Below are 6,786 nucleotides of genomic sequence, written 5' to 3'. Positions count from 1 at the left end.
AGACAAATCCTCATGTGTTTCTTGTTGAAACACCTCGTCCTCAGTCAGATTCCGATTCAGTTCCATCGGATTCTTCCTAACTTAAGACTTCTTCTTCTTCATATATACTCTCATCTGAGGCAATGTCCTCAAATCGGTATACCTGAATAAGATCTTGGTAATAAACTGCTTCCTCAATATCCAGAGTTGGATCGAAACATTTAATACCTCTTTTTTCATTTTTCGGACAGTTGGTCGAGATATGACCTCTTGCTCCACATGTCCAGCAATTACAATCTTTGAAACTTTCATTAGCTCGAGTATGAGCTCTTCTGAATGTTTTCTTTGTAGGTGTTCTTCCTGTGCTTCGAGATGTACTCGATGCTTGAGAAGATGTCCTACTTCTCGATGGTCTATTTCTTTGTCCGGATTTGTAAGATCTGGCTTTCTGTCTAGACCATACTGTTCTTGGTTTCCAAGAACTTCTTCCACCTCTAGCATAAGGATGAGTCCTGAAACTTTTCCTTCTATGCTTCTGCGGTTTACTTCCAATAATTGTTGGAAGATCATTTTCTTTACAACACAAAGGAGTTCGTTTGTTTATACTCCTTAAGCGTTTGTAATTCTTTTGTAATGCTGTCATATGGCACCATTCCGCCAATTTTCCTTAAAGGAAAGAGGCTCTTCGTGCCAATGTATCTGGATTTCAAGGTACATATTCCCTTATAAGCATTTCTCTCCAGGGACTTGGCATCTTGGCGAAGAATAACTGCATGGCTATATCTTCTTCGACTCTTGAATTCCATCTATATTTAGTGAATAACATAATATATTCATCCACCAAACATATGTCATGTAATTCAAGACTATACAGAGCTTGAGTATATTTCTTCCTCTTCTCTGTATCTTGACTGTTAAAATAGTCTACCCCTATAAATTGTGCTTTAAATAGGATAGCCATTCTTCCGGCTATCTCGCTTAGAGATTCTCTGGCTAGGACTGACTCTTTGGTTTCCACCGAAGTCATATCCCAAGAAATTTTCACTGATCCCATAAGACTCATTTCCAGGAGTTTAATGAATCCTTCTCTGTTAAAATCAAGTGTTCCTGCTGCGATTCTCATAGCAGATGTCCAATTGTCTATGAGTTCTTCTCTATTTTTGAAATCTAATACATCAAGGTTAAGCATAACCCTGTAAGGATGTATAGGATCTAAAACAGTTTTCCCATAAGGTGTTTGGTGCAAGGGAATTTGATTTCTCCTGATCTTTGTTCTCGCTGGGTGTGATCCTCCACAAGTATAGAAATCAGATTGAGATTCTCTCATATTTATATTTTGAGATCCCACACTTTCCCTTGGTGGTTCCTGAGAAGATGACCATGTTATAGGAGGTGTTTCACCTCCTGGAGTGTTCATCTTTAGATCTACCATTTTGAAATTTGCAAAAGATTCCGCAAATTCTCGTAGATCCTCAAGACCAATCCTTTCTAAAGTTGTCATCAAATTAATTTCTTTTCTGAGATAGACTTAATTAGATTGATCCTCTTTTCTTCTTTAGTCAAAGGTTTTGACACCACTCTGGCTTTCCCTTGTTGATGCAACAAAGGTTCAGTACCGAATGTTGGTGGTAACCATCCTCCTGAAGTTCTTTTACTAGAACTAGGTTGTTGTTCTAGTTTTTGAATTCTTGTTTGAATATCCTTTAATATTCCAAGAATTTCTTCCTGGTTTTCAAGGATTTTTTTCTACGCTTTGCGGTACAAAATATAGCATATTGCCATAATTTTGTACTGTATTCTGAATTTCTCTACAGTCTAAAGAGAGCTTAGAGGAATCTGGTACTATTTCTATAAACTTATTAGATTGAATCATAAATTTACCTGAGGGTTGTGAGAATTCCCTTTCTGCTCTTGATATCTAACAATAGTTAGATGCTCTTGTATATATTCCAAAATATTGGAATAAACCTTGTAAATTATTTTTCTCGAACATAAGTTCGGATTCATAATTTTCGAAATTCTCCTCCTCAAACATTTCGTTTCTTTATAATAATTAATCTTCTGTTTGAAATAAATTATCCTTTAGCTCTGATACCATTTAGAAAGCGCGGGGATCAATTAAAATCAAATAAAGAATAAGGGTATAAATTGCATTTTTCAAACTATTTTCTCTCTCCATGTATTGGGTTCTAACTTCAAACATAATAGGTACTGACTCGGATATTACCCTTTTCCTGATTGTTGACTTGAGTGCAGTTTCCTCTCGAGTGAGGCCACACTGACTGCCTTGATTGTTGGGTTTGTCTTGTTAGTTGAGTATGTGGTTCATAGTCGATCCGAAACACCCTCAAAAATCTTTTTATCGGTCAAACCGGTCAAGAATCGGTTCGATTTTTATTAGAAACATAAATTTCCTTATTTTAAAATCTTACATTTAATATTATTTTTAACACAAAAAAATTAAGAAAAATGACAGAAAGAAAACAGGGGAAATTGCATATAATACCCCCGTGATATCCCGAGTTGGCATAAATCCCCTCGTGAAAAATTTATCATCTAAAAACTCCTTGTGTTTTTTAATGTCCAGATCACGCATGCCAACCATGCTTTTAGTCAAACAAAATTTTTTATTGTCCAAAATGTCCCTCCTTAAATAATATGCTCAATTATTTCATTTTCTTTTTTGCTGGGTTGGAATCCGATGAAGCTTTTGCCCTAACCTTATCGAAACGAAGCGTTGGAGCTGGGAGATGATATTGTCAACGAAGTGCTCTTTATGACCTGTGCTGGGTGGTTTTTCATCGATTATCTCAGTAAGTTATTGTTTTTCTAATAACATTTGTGCTTAAATTTAACTTTTTTTCCCTCCTTTGAAATGGGAATTCTCTTTGCGACTTGTGTATGGTAGATCTCCTTTGTAAGTTAATGTTTTTTCTTTACAGTATAGAGACATCATGGAATCGACAGTTAGGATTGAGTTGTGGCATGGTGGGAAATTTGATGAGCAGCACAACAACTTATACAGAGATGGTAAGAAATTTGTGATTCCAGATGTTGATCTTGATAGGTTATGCCTCGATGACTTGTTTGATATGTTAAAAGCGGCTGGAGGACAACAAATGAATGTTAATTTTTTCTTCCAATTGCCGAAAAATGCATTTACCACTGAAATGGTGAAGATTGTTTGTGATGCAGAGATCCGTACGATGTGTAATTTCTTTAGGAATCATAGTGTTATAACATTGTGGTCACAAGAGAATAATTTCACCCCACTGAAAGATGCAATTCTTGGTGTTGGATGTAATCCAAGTGATGATACAAAGGCTGGACCACTAGTAATGAATGCAACTGATGATAATGAAGGGGGGACAAGTGAGTCATTTGGGAGTGACCCGATAGATGATAATGACATTGGACTTGATGATGTTTCAATTGGAGATGATGAAGACTCATTAGATGGTAGCTTTCATGAATCTGATTAGGATGTTGATTCAGACTCTTCTACAGAGAATGATGCAGAAGATGATAAAAGAAGAAGCCAACCGAAGCCACATAATGAAAAGGCCACAGAGTGTTGGTATAGCGACATTGAGTTAGAGGATTAACTTATTAGTTTTGCAAGTTCTGATGATGATGATTCTTGTCCAAAACATCATGTCTTCTCTGAGAGAATGAACATGAAAAGGTTTGAACTGGTAGTGGGTATGAAATACAAAGATGTGCATGAATTTAGAAGTGTTCTTGTTGATTGGACTGTGAGATCTGGAGTGGAGCTAGTATTTAAAAAGAATGAGAAAAGAAGGGTTACTGCAGTGTGCAAGGCTGGATGTGAATGGAGATTGCATGCCAGTTTGGTAATGGGAGGGCCAACATTTCAGATAAAAACTCTTACTGGAAAACATACATGTGTTAGGGCCAGTAGCAACAAGTTGGCAACGTATAAATATTTGTCTAAAAGGATTGAAATGATTGTGTGCGAGAATCCTACAATTCCAGTGGACAAGCTTAAAAGACTTATCAGAAGAAAATGTAATGTAGATGTGAGCAAATATAAAGCATACAGGGCCAAGAAAGCTGCTCAAGAAAAACTTAAAAGAAAGTTTAAAGATCAATATCTTGAACTTTTGGATTACTGTGAGACTGTTAGGAAATATAACCCAGGTAGCAAGATTTTAGTGAAAAGGGATCACTCATTTTCTGTGCCTACATTTCAAATAATGTATTTTAGTATTCAAGCATTGAAGNGCCATTGATATTGGGAAAACATTTTCATTTCCATCTCTGCCAATAGCTACTAGAAGATGTCCACCTTAATTTGTTTTCAAGAAAANTCCCAATATCAATGGCAGTGGTGCAAGTGGAGAATTTTGATAATTGGAGATGGTTCATTAGTGAGTTGTTGGAAGACATCGGATTCGAGAGATGGACATTCATCAGTGACTGAAAAAAGGGGCTGTTAGAGGCGATTAATGAGCTTGCACCAGAGTGTGAACATAGATTTTGTGTACGCCATTTGTACCAAAATTTTGCAAGAAAGCATCCTGGTTTAGAATTGAAAGGAATGTTGTGGGCAGCCGCAAGTACAACAAACAAGAATGAGTTTGCTATGTGGATGAAAAGAATAGAAGCAGCTGATAGAAAGACTTCTCCAGATCATGAGACTGCAACTGAATGGTTAAACAAAATCCCACCTGCTCATTGGGCCAGGTTTCATTTCCTTATTTCTTCATTTTCCGATGTTATTGTTAATAACATGACTGAATCTTTTAATAGCTATATTTTTGAGGCAAGAGATATGCCCATAATCTCTATGTTTGAATGGATTGGAACCAAATTAATGACAAGAATTCAGGCGAAGAGGGATGGAATAGAGAAGTACGGGGGTGAGATTTGTCCTAACATTGTTAAAACATTGAATGAGAACGAACAAAAGAGCAGAAATTCTGTTGTTATCTTTTGTGGAATGATGGAGTACCAGATTCAGACTCCAAATGGACAAAATGTTGTTGATTTAGCAAAAAAAAAGAATGCAGCTGTGGGTGGTTTCAACTGTGTGATATCCTTGTGCACATGCTTGTGCAGCAATAAGAGAACATCGGATGCAGGTTTCTGAATTTTTTCACAAATATTACAAGAAGGAAGCCTACTTAAGGACATATTCTTACATGATTCATGCAGTACCAGGTGAAGATGATTATTGTAAGACAGAATAAGAGCCTCTAGGGCCACCCGAGGTGAAGAAAAAAGCTGGAAGGCCTAAGAAAAAAAGGAAAAAGGGAGTAAATGAGGTACAAAAAACTTCTACAAGACAAGGTTTGACCCACACATGCTCTAATTGCTTGGAAACAGGCCATAATAGATCTAGTTGCACAAATCCTACGCATGATAGGTCTAGGTGTTATCAGGTATGAGATTGGGATTGTGTCTGTTGATGCTTGAGTAACGAATAAATGACGGACTTTGTCTTCATTTTTCAGGGCTCATCAAGAATTCAAAGCTGGGGAAGAAAGACAAATGCATCCAAGAGTCTCATAACAATTTCTAATCAGGTATTAATATTGTGCATTATTTACAAAACTCATAGAACTTTCATTTTCCAAAATATTTTCAGGGCACAACTCCTAGCGAGAGTCAAAGAGCAGCAACTTCACCTCCAATATCACAACATCAATCACTGTCTTCAAGCCCATTTCATTCACGGTATACTTTAGTCTAACAACGACATACATCATCCTCACAGCAAGAACAATCCTCTAGCGCAACAAAACCACCGAAGGCAAGGTCTTGTAGTGGTAATTCTATCACTGCTCGTGCTTGTGCTCATGCTCGTGCTAGTGCTAGTGCAAAGGTACGTGAAAATTTAAGTGCAACCGCAATTGCAAGAACAATTGAAAATGCAACAGCAAGTGCAATGGGAAGTGAAAATGTGAGTGCAGTGGCAAATGCATCATGTGGAGGGAAAACTTTGATGTAAAACATTGATATGCTAACAAAGTTCATTGTGTCGTTTTGTTACTTTTGGAACCAGTGTACCTTTGATTGTAAGGAAAACTTTGATGTCAAAACTTGCAAAGTTGACATTTGCAACCTATTTATGTCAATGGTATTTATTTGCATTTCATGTTGCATTTATGCTTTAAAATACTAAAAAAAGATGCAAAATACTAAAATAACAAAAATATAAATCGAAATTCTTAATATTTCAGATTACATTAGAGTTGATTGAACAAAGTTTTCATAATCAACAATACATAGTTACTGCAGATTGCATTTACCCCAAATTACAAGCAAAGCACAATAACCTCAAATTACATCAACCTAACACAAGGAACCTTATCACTAAATAACTAGCATCCATTACACAAACTCATCAAAGCTTGCATCTGCATTAAGTGTTGGATCGGATTTTTAAAATCTTAAATTGAAGTATCACTTCTTCATTGCCGTTGTCGGGTGAGCTCTCGGTTGCTGGCCTTGGCGTTGAGGTCGATGCATTCCCAGCGTCCATCTCAGACTTCACTTCGGAGGAACCTCCAACATCAACACCTCCTACAATTTCAGGCAAACACCAGCGGAAATAGCCACATTTTTTAAAATAACAACAATAATACAGACGTCCATTCGATGGTTAGGTTTCGGTTTGAACAACTCTAATCTCTTCCCTAACATTGCACTTGCACAGTGGAGTTTGGGGATATCTTACATCAACATTTGGATTCATAATTTTGGATCAATCTAGGGTTTTTAAAATGGGAAAATGCAAAAGTCACGAAATGAAGAAGAAGAGGTCTTCTATTTCTATACCGA

At 36.7% G+C, this 6,786-nt stretch overlaps 1 long non-coding RNA gene across 2 annotated transcripts; it reads left to right on the top strand.

Annotated features, from left to right (window-relative positions):
- Window positions 1–2,685: 2,685 nt before the first annotated feature.
- LOC140962098 (uncharacterized) lies at window positions 2,686–6,051 on the top strand. Of its 2 annotated transcripts, XR_012172456.1 has the most exons (4): window positions 2,686–2,792; window positions 2,922–3,664; window positions 5,457–5,528; window positions 5,591–6,051. It is a non-coding gene; the product is annotated as an uncharacterized lncRNA (long non-coding RNA). The 2 variants fall into 2 exon arrangements; XR_012172455.1 differs by lacking the exons at window positions 2,686–2,792; window positions 2,922–3,664 and adding an exon at window positions 4,898–5,384.
- The last annotated feature ends 735 nt before the right edge of the window (window positions 6,052–6,786 follow it).

Source organism: Primulina huaijiensis, chromosome 16 (genome assembly GCF_012295235.1).
Source record: "Primulina huaijiensis isolate GDHJ02 chromosome 16, ASM1229523v2, whole genome shotgun sequence".
In the NCBI taxonomy this organism is placed as follows: Eukaryota; Viridiplantae; Streptophyta; class Magnoliopsida; order Lamiales; family Gesneriaceae; genus Primulina; species Primulina huaijiensis.
Note: the sequence above shows the minus strand (reverse complement) of the source record. Positions and strands in the feature narration are given on the sequence as shown.